Raw genomic sequence first — 11,958 nt, 5'->3', positions numbered from 1 at the left:
CCGTTGCACATTTTGTAACTTACAATCCGACGGTCACGATATGTAGTGATCTGACGGTTCACTCTCACCTCGGTATTACCGACACTTGATCCGTGGCTTGACACCCGATTGGTCCATGAGTTCTATTTAAAGCGCATGGAGGGTCATTGTTCAGGTAATCCGTGCATGAGAGAAGCTTATGTAAATTTTCATTCTTTGATTAATAAATTGCCTGTAGTACCCACGTTGGGACAGGCCATGGACTGTTTCCCTCCTTGCACTTTGAGGGTTTTAACCACGTCAAAAATACTGGTGTATTGATTTGAGATCTAGTTGTGAGCGGTGTCCTTTTGGTGTTCTTTCTGAGGAACTTACCCTGTAAATTCCTACATGGTATCAGAGCCTTGTTTGTCGACTTAAGAAATCCCTTTATGGCCTCAAGCAAGCTCCTCGGGCTTGGTATGCCAAAATGGATAGCTTTCTTTTAGAATCTGGCTTTTCTAGGTGTCATTCTGACAATACTGTCTACACCAAGAAAGTGGGCAACTCTCTTATCATCCTTGTTCTTTATGTTGATGATCTTATTCTTACTGGTAGTGATCCCAACCTTATAAACCATGTGAAGTCCAGCCTTAAAAAGAAATTTGAAATGACAGACTTAGGACACTTACACTATTTTCTCGGTCTTCAAGTCTTGCAATCCCAGGAGGGTATTTTCCTTTCCCAGTCCAAGTATGCTTGTGATAGTCTTCGTCATTTTCACATGGAAGACTGTAAGCCAGCCCCTTCTCCCTTTCAGTCTGGAGTCAAACTTTCAGTCTCTTGTACTTCTCCTGAAGTTGATGCTACCTTATACCGTCAACTTGTCGGAAAACTCTTGTATTTAACCCATACTCGTCCTGATCTTTCCTTTGCTGTTGGCCTTGTTGCTCGTTTTATGCAAAACCCCCGTGAAAGTCATTGGAAAGCAGCTAAAAGAATACTTCGTTATGTTTGAGGTACAGTACAGTTTGGGATTCATTACAGTGCCAAAGCAGCTCCTCTGTTAGTTGGTTTCACTGATTCTGATTGGGCTGGTGACCATGATGATCGGAAGTCTACTGCCGGTTATGTCTTCACTCTTGGTTCAGGACCTATTACATGGGCTTGTAAGAAACAGGCTGCCATTTCTCTTTCGTCAGCAGAAGCAGAGTATCGTGGTGCCGTGGAAGCTAGTAAGGAAGCCTTGTGGCTTCGTCAGATCCTATCAGAGTTTGGCTTTGAGCAGCAGCATCCAACCACACTTTGGTGTGATAATCAAAGTGCCATTCAGCTATGCAAATATCCAGTCCAGCATCAGCGCAGCAAACACATTGAACTACACATGCACTTCATCAGAAAGCTCATTCATGACCATGTTCTTGAAGTGCAATATTGTCCAACAGATGATCAGGTTGCAGACATCTTCACAAAGGCTCTCACAGAGGCGAAGTTCACTAAACTTCGATATATGCTTGGAGTTCAGGAAGTTGTCACTAAGGGGGGATAGGCTCTAGTGCCTCCTTCCTTCTCCTATTGTGTCATATTTGTAAATCCTTCAATCCTATCCCAAGTTGTTCTTAAGGGGGGATGTTAGGATATTCCGACACATAGGATATAGTTAAGTTCAACTTGGTCTAGTATAGAGTTAGGTTAGAGTTAGGTAAAGTGTGTTTCTTTACCGTTGTACATTTTGTAACTTACAATCCGACGGTCACGATATGTAGTGATCCGACGGTTCACTCTCACCTCAGTATTACCGACACTTGATCCGTGGCTTGACACCCGATTGGTCCATGAGTTCTATTTAAAGCGCATGGAGGGTCATTGTTCGAGTAATCCGTGCATGAGAGAAGCTTATGTAAATTTTCATTCTTTGATTAATAAATTGCCTGTAGTACCCACGTTGGGACAAGCCGTGGACTGTTTCCCTCCTTGCACTTTGAGGGTTTTAACCACGTCAAAAATACTGGTGTATTGATTTGAGATCTGGTTGTGAGCGGTGTCCTTTTGGTGTTCTTTCTGAGGAACTTACCCTGTAAATTCCTACAACTAGCAGCTCTGAATAGACACTAGATTTCCAACCAGGAGGCAAGAAGAAAGGGAAGAGCAAAAAGAAGAAATAGGATGATTCGCCTCCTGAAAAATATTCTGTAAACCCTTCTGGGCAAAAGAAACCTACTCAACCATGCCTCATATGCGATGAGGATCATTGGACGAGAGATTGTCCATATAAAGCTGAAGTTAAGAAATTCTTTAAGAATTCAAAAACCTCAGCAGTATTGACTGATCCGTTTCCAAACCCAGGAACCAATCTGGTTGCTAGTGACAATGCTTCCCCATCCCAAGTCCTTATGTTGTCCATTTCAAAACAGAAAAATGATGCTTTGATATCAACAAGGAATAAAGATTACGGGAATCCACAACTGTCGAACAACAAGGCTACTGATCAACCTAGTAGTTCGACAACAACTTTGACTGAAGTTGTGCCACCCATCATTCCTGAGCTAACGATAAAGCTGCCAAAGGGAGTAGTACACAAATCGAAATTTAATCCTTGTGCCAGAGTGGCACAGAATTATAATATAGTAGAGGACCTGGCCCAATCACCGTCCGCTATGTCGACACTTGAAGTACTGCAAAATTGCCCCTCCCAAAAGCAGGCTCTATTATCAACAATAGGTGGGATTGACCCAGTGGATTCCAATCTTGTGGCCTTTAATCATAAAGGATACGAACCTCAGTTACTAGCTCAACTCGCTTTCCTCATTCAAGTGAAAGCCCTCAACAAAATTGTTCATCGAACAATTATTGATGAGGGGGCATCTACATGTATTATGTCAATGAGTTGCTGGAAAACTTTAGGCTCACCACCCTTGTCGCGATCGTCAACGACGTTAAAAGCATTTGATGGACGAACATACACTCCATACGGGATTTTAAGTAACTTGCAAGTCAAACTGGGGGGCAAAACAATAGAAATTGATGTGGAAGTTATCGATGGAAACCTCGATTACAACATCCTACTGGGAAGGCCCTAGATTTATGCTATGGCTGCCGTTGTGTCGACATACTTCAGAAAGATTGCATTTCCCTTCCAAGGGGGAATTACAATCGTTGATCAACAGACATTCCTCCCCAACAGTTCGCAAGTTACGGGAAGCATTCCGATGATCCACGGAAGCTCTCATTCGCTTCAAAATATCGGAGTAGGCCTACTAAAAGACCCTACATTGATGGGTACTTTTTCCCTATTGCCTCCAAACAACCTGGCAGAAGTGGCAATGGTGGGAACCTGCAATATGGTATCTTCCATTCAGAAGATGTCCGAAAACGATATTAGCATGGATCGTCACCAGGTGTTGCCTCCAAGCCCAATAGAAATATTGTAGCAATCAATGTTCTCGGCATGGGAGGCAAACCCCAATGAACGCTCGTCAAGCGTTTGGGTAGATAGGTCTAAGGAGTATGGTACCTCTTCAGATCCTTGGTCGCATGTATATTCTACACACGAAGGAATTGTTTAGTCAATGAACATACAGGGGGCACCATGGGAAGAATACCTCTATCGTTCCCATCTTCCGGATTACAACGAAGATTACTCCAACGACCTTAATAATCCATCATTTTTTGATTTTCTATCAAATACTATAAATACGGTGGATTTCGAGTGAAATCTGTCCAATATTGAAGAAACTATCACCATAAATATCTCGACTAAACCAGATGTTGTAGAAAATATTCATGTTGGCAAATCTTGTTCTTCTTCAGAACTTGAAATATATTACGCTCTCTTTCACGAGTTCAGAGATGTCTTTGCATGGTCATATGAAGAAATGCCAGGCATTGACTCGAGCATAGTTGAACATGAAATTAAGATGTATCCAGATGTCAAACCGGTAAGACAACGACTTCGCCAGGTGCACCCGAAGAAAGCTGCTGCCATCAAGGCAGAAGTTGAAAAACTTCTCCGTGCTAGTTTTATTTACCCAGTTCCTTTAACTGATTGGGTATCGAACATTGTTCCTGTGATGAAAAAGCAAGGAACAATTAGAGTGTGCATCGATTATAGGGATGTAAATCAAGCTTGTCCAAAGGATAACTACCCTACACCCTTCATCGACCAGATAATTGATGAATGCGCCAGATGCGAAATCTTTTCGTTTATGGATGGATTTTCCGGGTATAATCAAATAAATATCTGCCCACAGGACCAGTCAAAGACTGCATTTATTTGTCCGTGGGGCACATTCGTGTACCGTAAGCTACCTTTCGGTTTAAAGAACGCAGGGGCAACTTTTCAGAGGGCAATGAATTATGCCTTCCATGACATCAAGAACATCGTTCAACCATACCTCGACGATCTTCCGGCTCACTCGCGAAAGCGGACCGATCATCCGCAACATTTGAGAGCAATATTTCTACGTTGCCGACACTACAAAATAAGACTCAATCCGCACAAATGTGTGTTTTGCGTCGGTTTTGGTCATTTACTTGGCTTTGTAGTTTCAAAGGATGGAATCCGTCTCGACCCGTGCAAGGTTCAGGCAATCATCAATTTGCCTCCACCTTCAAATTTGCTTCAGATTCAGAAACTCCAAGGGAAAGCAAACTTTCTAAGGAGGTTCATTCCAAATTACGCTGAACTTGCTAAAGGTTATACACGTCTTTTGAAAAAAGAAGTACCCTTCAACTGGGATCAGGTCGCGCAAGCTTCCTTTGATGCTCTAAAGGAATCCCTAATAAAAGCATCATTAATGTACGCTCCTGATTATCAAAGAGACTTTAACCTGTATCTGGCTGCAGCAGATACAACCATCGCAATGGTTTTAGTTCAAGAAGACAATGGAATCAAACATCCTATTTATTATTTAAGTCAAAACTTAAATGATACAGAAAGCAAATACTCATATGTTGAAAAGCTAGCTCTCACAGCTGTTCAAGCAATACAAAGATTTCGACACTATGTTCTCTTTCAAAAAACTACCGTTTTGTCAGATTGCAACCCCATGACTTACATCTTGTCGCGACAGTTGCTTGGGGGCAAATATTCAAAATGGATAGCAATTTTGCAAGAGTTTGATCTGGAATTTGTAAAATCCAAATCAAAGAAAGCTTTAGTATTTTCAGAGTTACTATGTGATTTCCCATCATCATTCAACGATTCAACATCCAAAGCAACAATCGTGGATGAATCTTTGTTTCTGATATCTTCAAGCGATCCATGGTATGGAGATATAATCATTTATCTCCAAACCCAAACATATAGGTCTAATACCTCTCACTCAGAACAGTGACATACTCGATACCAAGTAAAAGACTACATGATCATCGGTGATACACTATACCGTCGTGGTGTTGATACTGTTCTGTGAAAGTGCCTCACCCATGAGGAGGCTGAAAAAGTCCTGAATGATTGTCATTTAGGCGCATGTGGGGGGCACCAATCTGGTTATGCTATGGCACAAAAGATTTTACGAGCAGGATACTTCTGGCCAACAATGTTCAAATATTGCATAACCGCAGTTAGAAGTTGCCATGCTTATCAAATCTTCGACCGCAAAACCAGAACACCACCCGCACCTCTGCAGCCAGTAGTTGTTGTTGGGCCATTCACAAAATGGGGCATAGATTTCATGCAATGTAACCCCACCTTGGCCGGGGGGCATGGGTATATCATAATTGCAGTTGAATATTTTACAAAATGGGCTGAGGCGCTACCTACATTAAACAACAGCGGCGAAACGGCCGCTCTTTTCTTTTTCAATCATGTAGTCGCCAAGTTCAGCGTTCCGCAAGCTATAGTCACAGATCATGGATCGTATTTCCAAAATCACATGATGGTTGAATTGGCCACCAAATTAGGACTGTCCCATGACAGCTCTACTCCGTATTATCCGCAAGCGAACGGGCAAGTTGAAGCGATCAACAAAGTCCTGAAACGCATGCTGCAAAGGATGATTGGAGTCCATAAACGGAGTTGGCACCTAATCCTATACTCAGCCTTGTGGGCATACCAGACATCAGTGAGAAATGCGACCGGGTTTACACCCTTTCAACTGGTGTATGGCTTGGAAGCGATCTTACCAGTTCAGTGTGAGATTTCGTCTCTCAAGCTCGCAGTTGACCTCCTCCCCGGAACTTCAGAGGAAGAAGCTCGTTTCTTAGAATTAATCCAACTGGATGAAACTCATCGTGACGCTGCCTTGGCTAACGAAGCGCATAAGAAATGAGTCAAAGCGCAATTTGACAAGAATGTCAAACCTCGCGTTTTCTCAGAAGGTGACCTGGTCTTGCTCTATGATCAGGAATCCGATAAATTGGGAGTAGGTAAGTTCCAGTATTTATGGATGGGTCCCTATATTGTTAAGCATGTATTAGCAAAAGGAGCCTACGATCTAGTAGATTATGACGGGATTCCACTGTCGCAACCCCAAAACGGGTTGTACCTTAAGTGTTACTATGCTTGACTCAGCATGGTAACCTCTTCATATGCTTTTGTTACATTTTTATTTTCGTTAAGAGTGATTGTTTTGGTTAGGTAATCCACTTTTTCATTTTGTTGCAGATGTCGAACCCATTGGAATCATTTGTTGGATATGCCGACAGGGCGAGTCATAGTACACAAAACCTATCTTCTGCAGCTTGGGCCATCTTTGATCCAAGCGGCGAGTTAGTGAGTTTTAGAGGGGTGTGTATTAGTTAATCAACAAACAACATCACTGAATATAGCGTGTTGATAGAACTCCTCTTTGATGCCATCGCGCATGGCATACGCCGACTTTCCGTCAGGCTAGACTCACAGCTCGTCATTCTATAGCTTACAGGCATCTATTCCGTTTGGAATCCAGCCATCTATCGTATGTTCCTAAGGGTCAAGATTTTGGAAAGGCAGTTCGATTCTATTCAATATCAACATATTTCCAGAAACTTAAACACATTAATCGATTCATTAGCAAATTATGTGTTAGATAGACATTTGCAACATTTGTAAAAGAAAAGCATTTTATCAATAAACTACATCAGGATAATATAACTTAACCAAAATAAAGCTTCGAAAATCAAAAATATATATAATTGTTTATAGTTTGTACATAGTGTTCTGTGTCCAGGACAAAATCGGTCATATGACCCAAAAACTCAAAATGCTAGGGGGTACCCTAATCTAATGATGCTCGTGATAACTATTCACCGCCTGGGGAATCATGCGTAAGAGCCTGGTCCATCGGCTCAGCACGCCAGTGGTATGGCATTGTAATCTCAGAGGAAGCTCATCGGTTCTCACATCTGGAATACCAAGGGTGAGACCTTCGATCTGGTCCTGCAACACTACAAGGGTCTTGGATACATCCAAGTCGCGAAGAATGGCCCTCCCTATAGCCTCTCCTGCTGGAACGACAGCTGCTCCTCTCAAACGCGCTGTTGGGCGCACTGACCCAATATCTGCATAATCACATGAGTTTTGATTAGTCTTGGTAAACATTTAAAAAACACAAGAACATTATGAAAACAATAAACAGAGATGTGGTCAGAGATTTTTACCTATGACACCCCACTGCTCGCCAGCCGGCAGCACCAAATCCGGGTCACCCCGGAAATCCATCCCAGCATATGGATACTCGGCATAAACCATCTGCTGATGGTTGAACCACTCAAAGAAGGCATCAGAGAATGAAACTTGTGGTTGACCAGCATGTCTGGCCATAAGGTCAACCCATCTCTGCATTCGTGGCTCGGTCGATGGTGGTAGGCCAAGTGAAATGTACTGCGGCTGCATCAGTGGGATCTTCTCTAAGGCGAAAGCAATCAGAATAGAACCATAGCCAAAGTTCTTGGATCTTCTGTTTTTCACCTTGGTGAGCTGTTCTTTGATAACTGGAAGTATTGCATCACACCAGTTGAATACCTTGGGTTCGAGACATTCCAAGGCATACTGCATATAGGACCTGTTGGCCAAGTGAAGGGCCGCGCTACTAGCCAATCTAGCAAAGGTGAATAAAATAGTCCTCAAAGTCTGATCGGTGACATCTTGAATACTGATCTTACCGTCCCTGCTCGGCTGAGATCCTTCCCTACAATATCAACGAATATAATCCCTCACGGATTCACCCCCACGAGCAGAACCTGATAGTGAGAGAGGGGCACCACGCCTCGATAAGCCGGTCAAAAAGTAGATGTCCTCAACAGTCATGGGGATGGATTTGCCTCTTATCTGGAACACTTGGTTGGTAGGATCCCATGCATCAAGGAAATATTGCAACAAGTTGATTTGTTGCCTCATGCTAGAAATGCGGAAAAACTTGAGCAAGCCACAGTTCCGCAATGCAGTTACCATACCCGGATCATGTAGGGCAACCATGTCCTCTTCTTCATGCTCATGTTCATGCCATGTAACGACCATTTTGCTCTAATGAATCTCTGAAAAACAAACAAGAGAAGAATCAGGGTCCTGATTTGGCAAAAAATAGGCAAAATTTCCATGAAAAATCAGTGCAAAAGTTTTTCTCCTTGCGCCCATCGCACCCTAGCTGTGTAATAAGTGTGATGCATACATTTTGGCCAGTGGCTAGCCTAAGATGCATCACACCTTTTGATGTACACTAAGTGCGATGGGGGCAGAACGAAATGTTCAAACCCCAGGGGCCCAGAAAAGCAGGAAAACATGCTCAGAATTCAAAAAGGAAAGAATGCAATTGAAGAGCTCAGGTTTAGCTCCTACCTGGTCCAGACGGCGCTGAAAATCGTCCACAGAATCTCCCGGAATCAGCTGGTGAAAATCAAAGGGGAAAACACCTCCAGAGCTCCAACAGTCACAACTCCAAATGAAATGGTAAAATGAGGGGTAAAAAACTATTTTTAAGTTACTTTTCACGTAATTTAAGTAGGGTATTAGATTTTTAACTCATTTTTCAAGCATATGTCCTCATTTCTAATCAGTTTGATGGAGCAATTGAACAGGTAGTACGATCGTCAAAAGAACATAGTGTCAACGGTGAATCAAATATCAATGACCATTATCATGAGAAGTTTTACGCGAAGTTCAAGCTCGTTAAAAATTAAACCTAGCAATGAGCATATGTTCCACCAGAGTTTAATATCATTAAAAAATGAACCCACCTCTGGTAAATAACCATTGTGAATGCATTATCATCAGCTTTTGAGCCTTGGTCGTGTTCTTACCATCACCTCCACTCTGTTGTTGCCGATCATTCGCCTCCATTTGATTGTTTACCCCTTTTGAGGAACAGCTGCGACGAGTGATCCTATTAGCCACCTTTTTACACTGCCATGATTGGAAAGTTCCAAACCTTACCTGGAACCAGCTGCTATCTGAAAACATCACTCGTTCCTCAAAAAACGAGTCTCCTTTAAGCTCTTTTCATCTGACTCGTAAAATATGAAAAGATTTCCGAGCGATTGGCCTCTCTAGCTCGTTAAAGTGATTGGAAGTGCTATCCCTCCTCTAGATTTTAATCTTTTTGGACCTAAGGGATTATTACACAAAAAGATCGAGCGTTTGTCTTGTTCGGCTCGTTAAAACTATCGAAAAGTCATCCCTTTTGCATTGTTTTATACTTTTTCAGACTTAAGGGATTATGTTACGTAAAAGGGATATTGGAGTCTTCTTTCCGTCTCTTTTCAGACTCTCTAAAATTGAAAAGAACCGAGTTATCCTTGCCGTTAAACTCGTTAAAACAATAGCGACAAACTTGTCCATTCAGACAAGAGAGAGTTTCACTGTCGCTAGGCTCGTTAAAACATAGCGACGGGTTTGCCCGAAGGGAAAATTATAGAACAAGCATATGTTATCCTCCTCAAGCTTGAAAAAAATAAAGAGGTACTGGTCAGAAATGACTGGGGAAAATTGGAAAGAAAACTTGAAGAAACTTTATTGGTAGCAGGTCGCTCTTGAACATGACACTTTCACTCCATCACCATGATTGAGTCGGGTTGGGTTATTCCATTCACCGGTCATATCACCATTGGTCCACCGTACCATCCACTTTTGGGGTTAATGCTACCAATCCATTTCAATGTCACGGATATGTTCAAGAGAAGTCACTCAGAGAATTCACCTACCTAGCTTGTGTCTCATCCACTACAATCCCTTCACGCTTCATTCTTTCATGACTGCCACCCTGAACCTTGTATCATCAAATCATTTTCACCTCTACAAAATCATTTGTTCCATTCTGTGTCATAGATGCAGGATCCATTAATGCCATTCTATGACGGGTTACTTCTTATCGACATCAATCATTATCCAAGAAGCCGACCTAGGGACAACCCTTTCAGCACTTTGAAGTTTGCATGCCTCAATGGCAAGTTTCTCACTTCCGGCGACAGGTTTACATTAATGGCCTTCGACCGAAAGACTTTGCGTGGTGTTCAACATCAACTCATGTATTCACACCACGTGAATTGTACTGCAGTACCTTGAGGGTCATCATCATCATCGGTGATTCCTCTCACTCCTGTTAACAGTTTACATCATTGACTGGTAATCAAACGATGTCTTTCCATGTTCGACATCAGAACATCTTTTCACATGGATTGACTTGTACTTCAGGCGAAGATTGAACGAGTTTTGAAGACCCCGGATCTCATTTCATCCATCCAGGCTGCGATATATTCAGGAAAATAAAGACATCAAATGTACATCATTGCTACACAGATAATCATCCAAACTAAGGGATGATGGCTCTACCAGAATCATCAGTCTGCACACAGATGATTGTCTGTCCTATGTACATGAAAATGAATTTATCAAGCTGAGCATGGGAATGCCCGCCTCAGCTAGATCATGAAAATATTATGAAGATAATGTATTGTATTGTATCTTATTACAGGTCACCTTCCAGTGCGAAAAATCTCAGATCCTCATTATAAAGCATTTCACCCAACATCAAAAGATTTACGACCTCATGCTTTAGGGGGCAACTGTTATAGACATATTTGGGCACTACAACCCCAATCACATATGTCCATAAACCAAGGGCTTATAAGTCCCTAAAAGTGTTGTTTCATACCCTAAAGGAGCAAGGTCGGCTGATTACATCATCTCCCATAAGTTTTCCATGAAAAACCACTCAGAACTAGTCAAAGCAGGACCATACAGACTACCCAGTGCAAAGGGTGCGATGCATCTCACCTGCCACATGCAAAAAGTGTGATGCATACTGAAAAGCCCTTCTATAGGGTGCGATGAGTGAGAGCAGACAAATGGCACAAGCAGTTTGCTAGGTGGAAACCCAGAGAATCTTCTAGAAATTGCTCATTTGACACTTGCCTCTCTAAGTTCGCCCAGGGATGAGTAAGAGATCTAAAATCTCCATGTGGAACTAAGAACTATCAGAGAGATGACACTAATCAAAATCCCAGAAGCTGACTCACCCCCCTACAAATATCTATAAATGGATCCCTCATCCAAGAGATCTAGAGGTTGGAATTGGGTAATTTGCAAAGAGGTGTTGTTGGTTTCTCTTTGAAGACATTGTTGGGTGATCTTGCTTTGTGTGAGGTGAAGAGGACTTTCAATCTGGGAGGATGGCGCTGGGTCAGACCAAGTGGTTGTAATCCTCTCTTCTATGACTTTTACTAATAAAGCTATTTGAGTTTTCTTCCATATTCTTGTGTATCTCTGAATATTTTGTTGATATATACATTTGTATGGTCAATATATATCTGATCCTATATTGTTTACAGTGAAAGATCTCTATGCTTTGATGGTATTGTGCTGCTATGAATCTACAGGTGCTCTTTGAAGCGGGACAAGTAAGGAAGCAGTGGTGAGATTCTGTCAAAGGGGAAAGGAAACAAGCAAGGAGTCAAGCGGAAGACTGAGGTTGGTACTCTTTTCTTCTTTCTCATCTCTCTCTCGTAAAGGAAAAACAAGTGACTTTAATCTGTTTGTTTCTAAGATAGCTACCTGTCTTAGTGGGATTAGCAGCTCTGAATAGA

The sequence above is a fragment of the Pinus tabuliformis genome, chromosome 8, assembly GCF_031772625.1.
Source record: "Pinus tabuliformis cultivar Carrire ecotype Pingquan chromosome 8, CPIR1, whole genome shotgun sequence".
In the NCBI taxonomy this organism is placed as follows: Eukaryota; Viridiplantae; Streptophyta; class Pinopsida; order Pinales; family Pinaceae; genus Pinus; species Pinus tabuliformis.
Note: the sequence above shows the minus strand (reverse complement) of the source record.